Here is a 17,805-nt window from a genome sequence, read left to right as displayed (position 1 = left end):
AGGCTGAGCCTTCATCTTCCTCTGGGTGATCAGATCACACCTGATGGGCCCAGGCCTCTGATTCTCCAGCATCTACTGAAGCTCCCATTCCTCCAGATGACAACCTTGTTTCCCATGACAACGCCCTCGGCTCACCTGATGCCGCCATGGGTTCCTCGGCTGGGTGCCAATCGTTACACTTTGAGCCTGTTCAGACTCCTGTGGGTCACTTGGAGAAGACTACTCTCTCTGTGTGTGGACTATGTAGGTCTGGATCTGCTCTGGTGTGACAGGAATGTGTTCTAGAAAGACCTGCAGGCTCATCGTCACCAGGCTGGGGCTCAAGTTGCTCGAGTCGCGTGACATCCTCCGTATGTGGTGGTTGATGACTGTGGTGAGGGCGCCCTGGTCTCCTCTCAGGCAGTGCAGGTTGAGGGCCAGCCACTCAAAGACCGCGTGGTTGCACATCTGTAGAAATCGGGGTCCGAATGATTCATCAGTGCATCGCAGAATGTGTGTGGCGATGCATGTCAGCTGCTTTCTGAAGAAGGACATGTTGGTCTGTGTGATGTCAACCCCTTCCAACACCGTGACTGATGACTCTCTAAAGCTCTCGGCAATGTACACGTCCAGTTCGTTGAGACTCTCAGCAGCTGCAGCGATGTTCTGGTCAGTGGGCTCTCTGCCGTTGAGGAGGTTCTGGGTGAAGAAGTGGGCCAGCTGGGGCTGGATGCGGCCCAGGGACTGGTGCTGGCCATGGAGGAGCAACACCAGGTCGGACATGGTGAATGTCTGACACACCAGTGTCAGTAACTCTCCAAAAAACCCAGTAGAAACCTCGGGGCTGATGATGTTGGTGGTCTGGGAGAGCCTCTGTGTGAACTGGGCGATGCTCTCCGTATCATTAGGGGCCTGGCCCAGTGAGCCCATCATAGCGGTTAGGACGCCCCGAACGATGCCTGTGAACAGCTGTGGGTTGAGGTCCTCGGCCGCCATGGGGGGGTTGGGTGTGGGGGTGGTTGCTGCTGGGGGAGGAGTCGTGCCAGAGGGAGGAGGGGGTAGGGGGAAGGCGGGCTGGGAGGCCAGCTGCATGAAGTTGGTCACTCCCTTGATGAAGGCTGGGACACCAGATGTGGTGACAGTGGTGGCTGGTGGGGGTGATGAGCCCGAGGTGGAGAAGGAAAAGGAGGAGGAAGAGGATGAGGAGGTGTAGGTGGTGTCAGAAGAGGAGGTGGATGCTTGACCAGCCATCTGACCTGGCAGCAGAAGCTGTCCAACCAGTCCACTAATTGTCTGGGTGAGGGAGGCCTGTTGATTGGATGCGGGAGTCTGTGGGGTGGAGGTCTGTCCCTGACCTGCCTGCTCCAGGTGGCTGGCCACCTGGGCAGGCAGGGCTTGTTCCTCGCTGCTGTTAGCTGCCATAGTCACAGTGGCACCCATGTTCATAGGCAGTGGGATGTGGTGGTGCACCGCTCCAGGCAGAGTCACTGGGGAGGTGTAGTGGGACATAGGCCGGACCACATGCAGTTGGCGGGGGGTGGGGCTCAGCAGGTTGCATCGCAGGTCACTGAGGGCCACCAGGGCGTTACCTAGGGGACGGAGCGACTCCCCCACCAGGTTGAGAATACACTGGTCCTCTTCTCTATCACTATTATTGTATTCTGCAGTGGTGGCAGTCTCCAGGATGGTGTGAGCTCTCTGCATGAAGGGCTGCAGCCTCTCCTCCACCCTCCTTAGCTCAGACAACATTTTCACCAGCTCAGCTGGGCTGGGATGAGTTGGTCCAGCTTGGGTTCTTGGTTCCTCAGACTGGGCAGAAGAGGTGGGGAAAGGTGGGGGAGTGAGTGCCGGTGCGAAGGTGTCCATGGGCTGGGCTGAAGATGAGGGGGGTGGGAGAGCAGCAGCAGGAGTCCTCTGTGGCTGGGCAGATTCGTCACCTGGTTGGCCCTCCAATCTCTGGATGAGATCACTGGTGTCCCTCAGCAGGTTCTCAGCCAGCCGCAGCCTCAGCCTGGGCTCGCTTTGCAGCGATTGGTCCATATCGATGCGTACATTCATGGACCCATTGCTCCCAGTGCTGGTTGTGACTCTGGCATTCCTGACATTCTCTCCCAAGCCTGACATCATCTGCTGAAGTGACATCTGTATCTGCTGGGGGTCCATTATGTTGACGGGAAGGTTGAAGGTGCCCAGCATCATGTAGCTGTTGGCATTGTGGTCATGTGGAGGCATTTGGGAGGTTTCCTGGGAGGTGGAGTAGGGCCCGCTGTCGGCTGAGATGTTTCCTAATGCTGAGCCATGCTGGGAGGGCGGAGGGGGTGCGCGCACCACGAGGTGGATGACCTTCCCATCCACATTGCAGTCTGTTAGAGTCCTTTCATCATGCAGGACTCTACCCTGGTAGATCAGCCTCTGCTTGTCCATGGGGATCCCCACTGAAGGGGCAATGTGATCCTTGAACTCTTTCACCATCAGCTGACCCCGAACAGTGTAACTTCGGCTCTGGGAGTCTAATGTTTTGACTGTGACCTCTATCTCTGTTGTTTGTTCTTCCATTGTGTGCCTTAAAAGTCAAACAATCCTCTCAATTTTTCCAGTGCATGCAGCTGTTTCTTATTACTTGAGCAATTGTAATGTCATTGATGATGATATCAGTGTTAATGTCATCAGTGATGTCACTCGAGCAATTGTGATGTTATCGGTTATGATGTCATTGGTGATGATGTCATTAGTGAGTGATGTCAGACAGTGGGTATGCTGTCATTAGTGAGTGATGCCTTCAGTGACTTGAGCAATTGTGATGTCATCAATGATGATGTCACTGATGATGTCATCAGGGATGTTACTCGAGCATTGTGATGTCATCAGTGTTTTTTTCTTTTGTTTATTGTCAGTTTAATTAGTTATTTCCTTCTTTGACAAGACAATGGCTTCTTACGTATTCCTCCCAGAACAATCATCACAAAACCAACTTCTAAAGTTGAACGTGTGAATGCTGAAAAATGTTCACTCCTCCTGCCCCCTAACACAACCTCCACATGAGGGATACCACAGCATTTTACAACACTAGCAATCTTGCGCGCTGTGCATGCTCGATTTCTAGGGTGGAGACTCTGGAGACAATGTGCCGGTGCAACATGTTATGGGATGTGTAGGCTATATTTATGTGCATCATCTGCAGCACTGGAGAAGAAAAGGTAGCGAGAGAAAACAATATTCTAATCTGGACAAACTTTCACCAATCTAATCTCATCATGACATAGGCCACATAGGGATAGGCTATATTTTTCTAGCCAATGCGTTTAGAACATTCTTTTCACTTTGATCTTGCTATAGTGTAGCGTATTTACATGCTTGCAGTATTTAAACTGCAGTGAGATTGGTTTGAGAAGCATAATAATATGGAATAATATAGACGGGGATGAAAGGGAGGGGGGGAGCTCAGAGCGCTTGGCTTTTCTGACCGGACTGGACCCGCTTCAGAAAATATAGGCTATAAAGTTTGACTGACTGCACGTCTCATCTCTGGCTTGTTGCAGGTAGGCAACTTCTTAATTTAGATTATCGTTCAAGTTATTTAATTTCACGTTCTTGGATGCAAATAGACATTTAATGTAGGCCCGCCAGTGTCTTTCTTTAGGCTTAATTAAACGGGAATATATGACAAACTCAGATCACAAAGTTTGTAACGAGTTCATTCACTATAATAAAATACATTTGTTGGACGATTGGATAATAGCTTTTGTTTTTTGTGTTTTATTGATTAATCTTAATGGGTCTGCAAAACCCAACCGGATTAATTAATTAAATAAGGAGCGGTGTGCAGCTTGCTCCCTTTGCTCTCGCAAGCGCAGACCGCAGTGAATAGTTAGATAATTATTTTGAAATCAAAAAATGATTTAAAATTAAGATTTCGTTTGCTAAAAATTATGCAATAATATGTTATGTATTTAAGAAATGTTTAGGCTACATCTATCTTTTTTCAATAGGCTACATTTTGACTGGGCCGGTAAATATTCTATAAGGCCGGAATTCTGGAATGTCGCCGGCTCAATTGGCCGGCCAGAAAAAATCGTAGTGGAATCCCTGGTGCAGCCTGTGGGACACTTCCCTATTTCCAGCCAATATCTTGATTTAGTTTAATCATTGTTTTCATCTCATTCTGATAAATATCACGACTAACCATTATGACACTATTAAAATATGTTAATTGACACATTGTAATATATATATATTTTTAATTTGTAACCGTTTGCATGTGTGTGCGCTGCTCAGGGTGTGTGCGTTGTGCACCCGCCTATTGAGACACATCTATCTTGCACATTGTGGAGTTAGAGGGACCACCAACATCTTTGAACAACACATCTTTATTTTAATTTTGCTGGTTTCCACAATCATTTCGAGGATTCGAGGCAACCCATTTAGCAGCATCTGAGAGAGAAACAGAGAGAGAGAGAAAGAGAGAAAGAGAGAGAGAGAGAGGGAGAGAGAGGGAGAGAGAAAGAGAGAGAGAGAGAATTGTGCACACACAGGCCCGTATCCAGGGTTTCGAAATTGGGGAGGTCCAGACATGGCAAGGGGAGGCGGATTCGGCGGCGCCCAAATTTTTTTTGAGTTTTCCCCCGCCCCACTTTTTTAGCCATATTTAGAGTAATATATCATTTTAAATATTTTTTTTAACCTTTTTTAGCCATATTTAGAGGAATATCTAATTTTTAATTAACATTAGGATACTGTTGTGATGTAATTATTCAGTATTTTCTCCTTTTCTCACTCATTCAGAGCAAAGAGGGAGATATATAGCATGATGATAATGCTCTATATCTCCCTATTTGCTCTGAATACACCAGTTAACATGACACAGACTTAACATGATAGAAATATTATCAGCAAACTTAAACTAATTATTCTGATCTGAATGGAATATATCAAGAAACATTGACTCCTCTCTTTGCTGTATAGTGGGAGGTGCATTTTTGAGTAGGCTATTAAAATAGCATGTCAAGTTCACATTTCTTTATTGCCAGATTAAACAATTCTTATTGGTTGTTGGTTGGTTCAACACAACATGTGCGCGCATGCACGCTTCTTCTTCTTCTTCTCTAGCCTACAAGCATGTAACTTCCTTGATTGTTATTGTTGATAATTCTATTTAAATAGGCTACATTTTCATTTCCCCAAACATTCTTAAACAAGAAAGGAACATAGTGCACTGCAAAATATTTTTAATTACATTTGTAAAAAAAAAAAAAGATTCTCTGAAGTTATTAGGGAGGTCCGGACCTCCCTGTCCTCACGCCTGCGCACACAGCCTACAGAAGTTTAAAAGTCCAAACAAAAATATTTACTGACAAAAACGATTTTAATCAATTCCATAATTCAAAGTAGATTTTGGGAAAGATGTAGCTTTCACGGTTTGGTTCATAGTTCAGGTTTGGTTAATATTTAGACACCAGATATATTATATAGGCACAAGAAATCACAGAGTGCGAGCTGTCAGAGTACTTTATCTGACACCCGGCCGTTTCAGCACCCTGGACAGCTGCCTGAATGTGAACTGGAAGTCAAATCAAGTTCGGAGTGGCCGACCTTATGAAAATCGGAGTGGCGAGATTTCTGAGTGGCAATATTTCTGAGTGCCGGAAGTGGCGGAATGTCGGAGTGGCGGCAGGTCGGAGTGTCGGCATGTAACCACCTACACTGACTCACTCACTATTGCCCCTGCAGAGTGAGGTAAAGCATGCCATAATAGGAGTGACAGCACATGCACACACACATGCACACACACACACACACACACACGCACACGCACACACACATACACACACACACACACACACACACACACACACACATGCACACACACACACACACACACACACACACACACAAACTTTAACACATGCACAGCACACTCTCCGGTCCCCGCGGACTACTGTAGGTTAAAGACAGCTTAACACAATAGGAGTTTTTTGGGGTCAGTCGTCCCATAGCATGGCTGACCTCAATGACTCGCCATCCTTGAACAACACATAATGGACGCTGGCACACTTCACGGCTTAGAGTGCTGTTTTTAACTGCTTAGCCTAAGCTGCTCTGTGGCGCAGAGGAAAAAAATGGACGTGCAGCATGGGGTGAAAAGGGGTAAAAATATGCCGTCCTCGTTAGATGATAGCCAGACAATAGCTCGCGCTTAACAGATTAGACAGCACAAGGCTTTAAGCGCGCTGGAAACATCGCTAAGTGGAGGATTTGCATATCTCCTTCTACCCCTCCCCCCCCCCTCCTCATTCACTCTCTCTTTGTTTCTACAATTATCCACTTTGCTGTACTTTTGTCTTCCTCTAAGTGCACCATGTCTGTGTTAAGGGATGAGCTTTCGTAGCTGTGAGCTAAGCTCAAATAAATCGCTGAGGGGGACTTTGGATGTATGTAAATGTCACCGCGTCCCCTTATGGGGATTGTGCCTGTTTAACGTAACAGACAACTACCCCCCTTGTATAATGAGGGTAGGCTATAGCCGTACCATTGACTACCATGCATTGTGCTAAGCTAACTAGTGCTCACTACTTTTCAAATACATGCACAGAGAGAAGGGACTCTATTCTTCTTGTCTTACTATTGGGAATATGTCAAATAGGCAAATCTCCCCAAAAGTTGGCGTGTTCCTCTAAGTTTAGCGGAAAGTCAGTTATTTATTTGTAGGCTTCAAATCCTCTTATTTGACTCAATAGCCTTTGTGCCCTGTGTGTGTGCGTGTGCGTGTGCGTGTGCGCGCGCGCGCGCGTGTGTGTGTGCCTGGCATGTGGCCTTGTGCACAAAGAAAATTATTGGCCAAAGGCCAAATCAAACGGCCTTGCCCCTAAAATGACGAAATTCCCACCCTGATGGTTAGTATCCAGACTAAATTTCATGTTGTAGTTCCAAGTCCTGGCGGGCACGAGTCTTCTCTCCTCCCCCAGCATTATGCAATGCCACAGGCACTTTAAAACAACAGTCATTACCAGTCTAACACACAACACAGGGGACTTATCTCATTGAGACCCATAAATCTGCACTTAAACACAGGAAGGAATGATCGTATTAAGGAGAGAAAGGAATTATAACATTAGCGATCCGACCTTTCCAATGCTTTAATGGAGGACGCTGACGTGATTATGAAAATCCATGGATGATTATAGCTTTGCCATAAAAGCAACTGACACCTGGGTACTCAACCACTGTGTGTCACTGTGCACCAGCAGTCCCTTGAAGGAGACATGTACTGCTTGTCAAATGCAGAGAACTGAATCTGTGTAGCGTGCCTGTTTGTATTCCTCCGCTGATCCAGAGTTGAAGGCAGGGGTCCGTGCGTGGAGGGCTGCCTGGACATCACTGTTAATCCATGCTTTTTGGTTGGGCATGATTTTTATGTCCCCCGTGCATTTTCTGATTAAGCTTGACACAGTGTGTGTGTGTACTCACTGAGGTTTCCCGCGGCCCTGAGGGTGCCGCGTCTATGTGCCGACAGGTCGCAATGCCGATAGCCCACAAGCAGAACCAGCTGAGCGAGGCGGCGTGCAGCGTGTCGGTGGACCTAACCTCCCCCAGACCCTAACCCAAAACCTAACCTCTCCCACCCCCCACGCCTAAACCTAACCTCCCCCAGACCCTAACCCAAAACCTAACCTCTCCCACCCCCCACGCCTAAACCTAACCTCCCCCAGACCCTAACCCAAAACCTAACCTCTCCCACCCCCCATGCCTATACCTAAGGTCGGCATTGCAGGTGGACACCGCCCTGAGTGCCTCCCTGTGTGTGTACTCACTGAGGTTTCCCCCATCCCTGAGTGCCTCCCTGTGTGTCTACTCGATACCCCTTTTCCACCTACAAGAATCTGGAGCTTGAGCTGGAGCTTTGCTCAAACTGGCGCTCAGTAGCCCCAGTAATATGAACGTCATTGTATACGTCGGTAAAAAAAAAAAAAAAGTCTCTGCTTTCCCAGCAGCACTAGCGACAGGTTCAGGGTTCATTCAACATGGCGGACGTGATGGACGAAGTGTTGCTGCAGTTCATGCTACCATTGCTCCTGGTTTTTCGAGTCTTCATTCAAGCCCAAACAACGCTGGTACAACGCTTCTGTGCTGCTCGTCGTGGCTGCCTTGAACGGCAATTACGTTCGAGAAGACGGGTAATTAACGTTGCCTAATACGTTTTGATTCTTTGTAACACTGAATGGAAGAATGCTAATGTTAGCTTGTTGTTAGATAACAGTGCAGTCAGAGCTGAGTTCATGCTCACTCACAGCGCAATTGTGTCTTAATTGACTAAACAGACAAATGTTCCGGTTGCAGAAACTGCACTACTTTGTTTGATTTTCGTTCAGACTTCCATGATTTGCTCCTTGTATTGAGGTTTGACAGACATCATTGACTTGTATTCAATTCAATTCTTTATTTCAGACCCAGGGAGATCCATATCACATAGAAATAGTAAAAACAGCACAGTACAAAATACAAAAAAATAACAACAAAAGGAAAACAAGCAAGGCCTTCCACAATGCTCAATGCTTAACACATTGACTGCCAGCCGTTTTTTTTTGCTGTAGGTAGCTTCTGCCAAGCCGTTTTTTGAGGATTCTGGCTCATTTTACAAGAGCCGAGGATTCGTTTCAGCTTGGACTTTGTGAACATACAATATCTCAAAAGTACTAATAGAATGTGTACTTTCTCTGTCTAAAAGAGTTAGTTTGTAGAGTTAGTAGTTATGTAAGTGTGGCACATTGAAAGTGTATGCATGCACAATATTTCATTCACAAGCATACAGCTTGCCTGTCCCTTTAAGTACGTCTAGCTGGAGCAGTCGAACGTAAGAGTGTCGTCATGGTGAGGAAGGGAGCTCGCGCTGCTCTGTTAGTTGCCTGTAACCACCTGTATGGTCAAGTCACACTGCAGAGCCAGCCGACTCACTTTATTTTATTATTATTCCTTTCAGGTCAGTAAAACGTCACCAAGCGCCTTGATATAACAGTGGCACTGTATATTAGCTAGCGAAGCTGTTGATAAGATGTTTGGTTGTGGGCTGTGTGTTTTGTGTTGGGATGTGTGCCGACCGAGATAACAGACTTTGCGCTAAGCTAACGTTAGCATACTTGCACGTCCAGTAACGTTATGTGCCGGTCGGGCTGTTGTGCGTCAGATACAGTTAAATGAAGGGTTGGACTAACTCGCCAGCATGTGTTACTTGGTTGGGGTTCTGTGTGTATTACTAGATCGGGTGGTTAAACCTTAAAGGAATCCGGTTTTAGTTTGTTTTGAGAAACGCTAACTCACGTTAATGCTAATAGCAGAGTGCTCCATTATAATGGACGCGTAGAGCAGATGACCCGGATGTCTGCGTTGTAAATGATCGTGAATCCAGTGTTACTGTATATTCTATATGTGTCACGGATGAAAGTACTCTATTCAGTTGGTTAATGTAATGTATTATTGTCTTGTTATTTGTAGAAACATAATTACTTTAGAGAATGGTTATTGTTGGGAATGTTATTATAGTATATGTGATGTATTTGATGATGTAGTCCTTGGTAATATTCCCCGGGGTGCCACCGGAGGGCGATGGTGGGTTTGACATGGTGTTGTATGCTTCCGGTTCCGGTCTGTCCAGTGTGGAATAAAGTAAATATCGAACAGCAGTGAAATTCTCTCTCTCTCTCTATCCTGTTATTATACAGTAAATAAGTACAGCAAGCTAAAGCTTGTGAACATTACAATTGGCGACGAGTACGGTACACCTGGCGTGCACTACGGCGCGGGAGTGACGAAGAACCCGCGTTCGTTGTTGTGGATTGCTTTAGTTAGCTAGCTTAGCTGATAATGTGTAGGCTAGGCTAGAGGCAGTGCCGTGTCTGTAACGTTACGTGACAAGACGACATGGCGGGGATCATCGGTCATATCGATGGCTTTGATGAGTCGACGGAGCAGTGGTCAACATATGTGGAGAGGTTTGAACTTTTCGTGCTGGCAAATACAATTGACGATAAGAAGAAGCCGCCAGTTTTCCTGAGTGTGATCGGGCCGGCAACATATGGACTGCTACGCAGCTTGATTGCTCCAGACAAGCCCGGAGACAAGAGTTATGCTGAAGTAGTGGGAGTGTTAAAAGCCCATTTCTCCCCGAAGCCCATTGTAATTGCAGAAAGATATCGCTTTCACAAAAGAAACCAAGCGGAGGGGGAGACATTAGCACAATATATTGCAGATCTAAAAAGACTGTCGGAGCACTGTGAGTTTGGGGCTTATCTACAAGAGGCTCTGAGGGACAGGTTTGTCTGTGGCCTCAACAGCGAGTCCATTCAGAAGAGGCTGTTAACAGAGACTGCCCTCACCTACCAGAAAGCAGTGGAGATAGCCGTTTCCATGGAGACGGTGACAAGGGAGTCCCAGCAGCTCAGCAGCTCCCTGAAGGTGAACGCCATGTCTTTCCCAGCTACGCCGGGGAGGAGATGCAACCGGTGTGGCAGGACAAATCACACTGACAGTGACTGTTTCTATAAAGACCAGCTCTGCCACCGCTGCGGTAAGAAGGGCCACATTTCACGCACATGCCGAGAAAGCAAGCAGGAAAACAAAGCAGGAAATGCAACGTGGGAGAGAAAGGATAATGCAGGGAGCTCAAGATGGGAGAAAAGAGGAAAGAAATGGAATGAACGCTCTAAGAGACAGGTCAATAAGCTGGATACCAGTGCCAAGCAAAATGACACTGATACGGATTCAGATGAGGAATTTAGCCTGCACATGGTACAATTAGCTTATAACGGCGCACAGAGCGAAAATGTCATTCAGCAGGACAATCCAGCCTATTCAGTAATCTGGGTCAGTCCTAAAGTAGAGGGATTAACAACAGAGATGGAGTTAGACACTGGTGCAGCAGTCTCCCTCATTTCAGAAAATCTGTACAACACAAATTTCAAGCATATTCCCCTGCGCCAAACCCACATCCTGCTGAAAACCTATACAGGTGAAATGATTCCCCCAGTGGGGGTTATGAAAGTTAGAGTGAAGCTAAATAAACAGAGCGCTCGACTCCCGCTCTATGTGGTGAAAGGTGATGCACCACCACTGTTTGGTCGTGAGTGGCTGAGAAAAGTGAGGCCAGACTGGAGAGCGATAAAAAAGATACATCACATGCAGACAGACACGTTGGAAACAGTGCTGGGCAGGCATGCTGATGTATTCAAAGATGAACTGGGGACACTGAAGGGTTTTGAAGTTTCCCTAGCACTCAAACCAGAACATCAGCCCAAGTTTTGTCAGGCTCGTGTAGTTCCGTATGCTATCAGGCCTAAGGTGGAGGAGGAGCTAGAGCGCCTGCAAAAATTAGGTGTAATTTCCCCAGTTAAATTCAGTGAATGGGCCACCCCCATAGTGCCGATCATAAAGAAAAAAGGGGGGGTACGCATTTGTGGGGATTTTAAAGTTACAGTCAACCCTGCCCTCCGCGCTGAACAATATCCGATTCCTCGGATCGAAGATATGTTTGCTTCCCTAGCAGGGGGGCAGCGTTTCAGCAAACTCGATCTCGCACAAGCATACCTACAGGTACCAGTTCAGGAGGGCTCACGGGGTTATCTCACCATCACGACACACAAGGGAATGTTCCGCTACAACCGGCTGCCCTTTGGAATAACGTCAGCGCCCTCTATCTTCCAAAGAGTCATGGATCAAGTTCTTCAGGGGCTCCCCAATGTGCACTGTTTTCTGGATGACATCCTAGTGACAGGACGTGACGACGCTGAGCACCTGAGAAATCTGGAAACGGTGCTGAGCCGCCTGGAGAACTGTGGCCTCAGAGTGCAGAAAAAAAAGTGTGAGTTTTTCAAGGGCTCACTGGAATACCTGGGGCATATCATCGACGCCACGGGCCTTCACAAATCCCCAGAGAAACTCAGGGCCGTTGCAGAGGCCCCGGCACCAGTGAATGTAAGCCAGCTCCGCTCCTTTTTGGGGCTGATAAATTACTATGCCAGATTCGTCCCAGACATGGCAACGATGCTCAGCCCCCTGCATGCATTGCTTCACATGGAGACAGAGTGGGGATGGTCCCCAGAATGTGAAAAGGCATTTTGCATGACAAAAGAACAGCTGCTCTCAGAAAGAGTGTTGACTCATTATGACCCCAAGCTGCCGATCATTCTGGCATGTGATGCCTCGCCCTACGGAGTGGGCGCGGTGATTTCACATATGATGCCGGGTGGGCAGGAGAAACCCATAGCATTCGCCTCCAGGACATTGAGCAAAGCAGAGCAAAATTATGCTCAAATTGAGAGGGAAGCCTTGGGAATCATATTCGGCGTGCGCAAATTTTTTGCGTATCTGTATGGGCGCCATTTCACCCTGCTCACAGACCACCGGCCGCTAACAACGATTCTGAGCCCTAGTAAGGCTATCCCGTCCATGGCAGCGGCAAGGCTTCAGCGGTGGGCACTTATCTTAGCTGCTCACAACTACACCATTCAGTACAGGAGTGCAGCTGAACATGGAAATGCGGATGGCCTTTCACGCCTGCCACTGCAAGTGGAGCACAAGGACAAACTGGGCTCAGTGGAGACGGTGATGATACATCACCTGGAGGCCCTGCCCGTGTGCAGCTCGGACATTCGCAAAGAAACTAGATATGACCCGGTTCTCTCTCGAGTGATGGACATGGTCATGTCAGGACAGTTTCCTGTGGTAAGGGGGCGGGACGAGGCCCTGACGCCTTATTGCTTGAGGCGAGATGAGCTCACTGTGGTTCAAGGATGCCTACTGTGGGGCAGCCGAGTGATTGTACCCCCAAAATTGAGACCACAACTACTGAAAGAGCTGCATGTGGGCCACCCGGGAGTGGTTAAAATGAAGGCGGTGGCTCGCAGCTACATCTGGTGGCCGGGGATTGATGCTCAGATTGAACAGCAGGCCAAAGTGTGTCAATCTTGTCAGCGAAATCAGAAGTCTCCCGGCCTCTCCCCGCTGCACTCATGGCCGTGGCCAGGGGCGCCATGGCAGAGAATACATGTGGATTTCGCCGGGCCGGTGGAAGGCCATATGTTTCTTGTGGTGGTGGATGCACACTCCAAGTGGCCTGAAGTGCAAATGATGGACTCCACCACAAGCTCCAAGACGATTCAGGCTTTGAGAAGTCTGTTCGGCCGTCATGGCCTGCCTGAAGTGCTGGTCAGTGACAATGGTCCGCAATTCACCGCAAGTGATTTTGTGGCGTTTCTCAAGGCGAATGGAGTGAAACACATGCGCTCTGCTCCTTTTCATCCAGCTACAAATGGGCAGGCGGAACGTTTTGTGCAGACACTGAAGCGGTCATTGAAGGCTTCCAGGGGGCAGGCCGCACTGCAGCATCGTCTAGATTCGTTCCTGCTCAGCTATAGAAATGCTCCCAATGCGACAACTAATGAGTCTCCGGCCATGCTTTTCCTCCGCCGTCGGCTCCGCTCCCGCTTCGACCTCCTCAGACCGAGTGTGGCGGCGGTGGTGGATCAGGCGCAGGCGGCCCAGCAGAGTCACAGGGCCCCGCTCACCAAGGACAGGGGCTTTGCGCCTGGGGACTCTGTTCTGGTCCGTGATTATCGGCGGGGGGAGGAGAAGTGGAGGCCGGGTGTGGTGGTGTCTCAGGTCGGGCCAGTGTCCTACATGGTGGATGTGGGCTCAGCACACTGGAAACGCCACACTGAGCAGATGCGTGCCTGTGACCCGCAAATGCTCACGCCTAGACAGCCACCACAACCGACCCTACTGGATCAGACAGCTACAGTTCCCTGGAACGATCCTGTGACTGTTCACCCAGCGGGTGGGCAAGAGATCCCCCCGAATGGTTCCCCAGTCCCTTCAAGATTTAGCCCACTTTCCCCTAAAACTCGCCCAGTTCCCCCAAAGGGTCACCCAGTCCCACAAATGGAGACAGCCAACTCAGTGCCACCTGATGTCTCAGTTGAGACTGGTACTCCTCCAGAGACTGTGAGAAGGTACCCCTCACGGGTCATCAAACCCCCCGATCGCCTTAGTCTGTAAAGGACTTTTGTTGTAGGGCTTTGCCACACCAGTTTAGTTACGGGTGGAGGGGTTTTTGCAGCCTTTAAATGTAGGCATAACTTTAACGTTTAGAAACATTCAGTTATGGTTTCATAATGCATGGACAGTTTTTGTGTTTGAAGTATTGACTTACTAATTACTATGCAAATGTTATGTTGCTGTGTTGTTCGGTTTGATAAGGTTTTACTACCTAACATTCGCCTAGGTTTCCAGGGGGACTGCATGATAAATAAGTGGGGAGGAGTTGTGATGTATTTGATGATGTAGTCCTTGGTAATATTCCCCGGGGTGCCACCGGAGGGCGATGGTGGGTTTGACATGGTGTTGTATGCTTCCGGTTCCGGTCTGTCCAGTGTGGAATAAAGTAAATATCGAACAGCAGTGAAATTCTCTCTCTCTCTCTATCCTGTTATTATACAGTAAATAAGTACAGCAAGCTAAAGCTTGTGAACATTACAGTATATTAGATGAATGTATGTGTGTATGACTGCTAATGAATCTGAACTTACTTTATTTGATAATATTTAGATTTACTTTTATATTTGTATCCATATTTGAAGTCTAATTATAATTACTTGAATATGCAAATGTATAATTACTTGAATATGCGAATGTAATTCAGGGATTTGGATGCAATATGTATTTTTGTTTACATCAGTTAGTTGCCTGTAACCACCTGTATGGTCAAGTCACACTGCAGAGCCAGCCGACTCACTTTATTTTATTATTATTCCTTTCAGAATAAACAACACACAAAATATGTCACTCTGAGTCCATTCGTGAGGTTCATGAGTGCAACATATTTTTGGCGAGCCATCAGCCAGGAGTGAGTCGTGCAATTCAGCAGAGGAACTACTCCAGAAAGAGACGATCCTGAATCTCCTGATCACCAGCATCACCGCCATGGAGGATATGTTCGACGAGGTGAGCGTAGCGCTCCGTCAGTTGAGTAAGCCACAGCTCATCAGTGTGTGTGAGCATCTGGAATGTACTGCTTCCAAGGGAATATTCTCTGATATGACCAGGAGATCCCTGTTTAAAATAGTTGAGGCGACACTGGAGGACAAGGAGGAAAATGACAGTTCTGACAGTGTGTCTGAGTCTCTCAGAGATCTTCTCAAGTTTATCAGGGCCATGGGAGAAGCCGATGAAGACACAGAAATGAGAGAAGCTCGTGAAAACAGAGAAATGGGGGGAGCTGGTGAAGAGGCGACGCACATAATGCCGGACCAGCGTAACCAACTACAACAGGAGGTAGAACGTCTAACAGCCCGCCTCACACCTCTTCACTTCTCGTCCGAGGAAATAAGACAGAACATTCCACACCGTACATCACTGCCTGAAGTCACCTTACGGAGGGAGTTTAAGATCAATGGCCAAATAGGAGAAGGGGGCCAGAAGGACAAGCTATCCTATACAAGCCTGGTCCACCAGATTGATGCAGGCCTCCGTAAAGGACACTCAGAGACGGAGATCATCGAGGCAGTAGTACGAGCAGTGAACCCAGGCCTTCACCTCAGGGACATGCTGGAAATAAAGAGTGACCTCAACCTCTCCTCTCTAAAAATCATCTTAAGAGGCCACTATAAGGAAGAAAGTGCAGCGGACATCTACAACAGACTGGTCAATGTCTCACAAGAGCACAGAGAGTCTGCCCAGACATTCTTGTTTCGGGCCATTGAATTAAAGGAGAGGCTCTTATGGAAGTCCAGTGAGGGGGATGATGAAGACTACTACAGCCCCGACCTAATCCAACGGAAGTTCCTCAGGGCCATTGAGACCGGGCTCCTGAGTGATGCAGTCAAGTTTCAGGTGAAGCCACACTTGAGTGACCTTGCTGTGACAGATGAAACTCTCATTGAGAAAGTGAGTGAGGCGGCCAGTGTGGAAGGAGAGAGACAGAAAAAGCTCAAAAAGTCTGCCCCCATGAAGGGAGCTCATGTGTGTGAGATCCAGACAGAGGTCTCCAGCCCAGCTCCATCACAAGAGAAGCAAACTCGTACAAAGACCAAGGTGAGTGAGTCTCAGTACAAGACAGTCCAAGCCCCAGACCCCGAAACAAAAAAGGTGCTGGAAGAGCTTAAAGCAGATGTCAATGAGATGAGACACTTTTTCTTGGCAAACATCGAGTCTGCTAATCACCAGCCCCAGCGGGATAGGACCACATTCCAGCCACCTGCTTTTCAGCCCAGCACCTTCCATCCACATGGCCAAACATCCATGATGTACCAGTCCTCTGCCTACCAGCCTGCAGGAAGAGGGAGGCCAATGCCTAGACAGCGACCCAGGGGCTGTGCTTCATGTCAACAGGCACAGAGGGGGGATCAGTGTGACCACTGTTTTCGCTGTGGAGAATCTGGACATGTCTCTCGTGGCTGCAGAAAGCAGAGGCAGATGGGAAACGAGAACGGGCTGCTGAGGGGGGACCAACAGTAGCTCAATACCCAGGGTCCCACAAACAGTCAGAGAGAGAACAAATGACACTGGAACAAGACGAAAATCCAGCTCAAAACATTCAGGTCATAAACACAGCCACTATGACCATCCCACTGAATCCCATGCATGTCAGTTATAACAGTCCAAACAAGTCCAAACTCATCAGCCTAATTGGAAAACAGTGCCTTGTCAACTGCCTCCTAGATGACGTTCCAGCTGTCGCATTGTGGGATAGTGGAGCCCAGGCCACTGTCATCAACGAGGCTTGGAGGAAACTACAGCTCCCTCACACTGCTGTTAGGCCGATTGCAGAACTCCTTGGACCCGAGACGTTGACTGGTCTAGCTGCAAACCAGACAGAAATCCCGTTCACAGGCTGGGTGGAAGTGCAGTTTCAGCTTTGCAATGAACAGAGAAGAACCAAGGTGCTCACAGTTCCTGTTCTGGTCTCAGATGATCCAGGAGTTGCAGAGAGGCCTATCATTGGCTTCAATGTCATTGAGGAGATAGTGAGAGCTCAATGCCCTGAATCCAAGGTTGATCTGGTAACCATCCAAACCATGAGTGCTGCATTCTCCATCAAGCCAAGAATAGCCAAGATGGTGGTGAAGCTTGTCCGGACCCCTGACCCACAGGAGACTGTTGGTGTGGTGACAACAGGTCAGAGGAGAATGCTAATGTCTGCCAACCAGGTGACAACTGTGACACTTCCAGCCCACCTCGGAACAAAGTTCAAGGGACAAGACATCCTCTTCACCCCCAATGACTCGCACCTGCTTCCAGAGGGACTTGAAATGTCAGAGGGCTTGGTGAAGACAGGTCATGGGAAGAAAGCTACCATCACTATTCCCATCGCTAATACCACCAATCACTGCATCTCACTTGACCAGCGCACCATTCTTGGACATCTCGAAACTGTCAAAACATTCTATCCAGTCACTCCCTCTCCTGAGCAACCACAAGTCTCGGGACCCACAGTCTCTACTACTAACCAGTACGCCAGCTGCTCCACTGTCAACACAAGCTTTGTCAACAGAGACTTGTCAAGCGAGGAAGCAAGCGCCAGACCTGGCAACGTACAAAGACCCAAGTGGCACCCCCCTGTGGATCTGGAACATCTGTCGGAGAATCAGAGGGAGGCTGTGAGAGAGGTGCTATTGCAGGAGTGTGAGGCATTTTGTTTTGACGACGATGACATTGGCTGCGTCCCATCACTGAACATGCATATCACACTGCGAGATCCCGCACCTGTTCAAAAGACCTATATCTCCATCCCCAAGCCGTTGCACGCAGAGGTTAAGGAGTATCTTCAGGACCTGCTACACA

At 48.2% G+C, this 17,805-nt stretch overlaps 1 pseudogene across 1 annotated transcript; it reads right to left on the bottom strand.

The window, feature by feature from the left end:
• Window positions 1–219: 219 nt before the first annotated feature.
• LOC310798120 (large proline-rich protein BAG6 pseudogene) lies at window positions 220–2,535 on the bottom strand (annotated as a pseudogene). The gene has a single exon. The product of its transcript is annotated as a large proline-rich protein BAG6 pseudogene (transcript).
• Between the last annotated feature and the right edge of the window lie 15,270 nt (window positions 2,536–17,805).

This window comes from Poromitra crassiceps, assembly GCF_964638095.1.
Source record: "Poromitra crassiceps genome assembly, chromosome: 25".
NCBI lineage: Eukaryota > Metazoa > Chordata > Actinopteri > Beryciformes > Melamphaidae > Poromitra > Poromitra crassiceps.
This window is presented reverse-complemented; position numbering and strand designations above follow the sequence as displayed.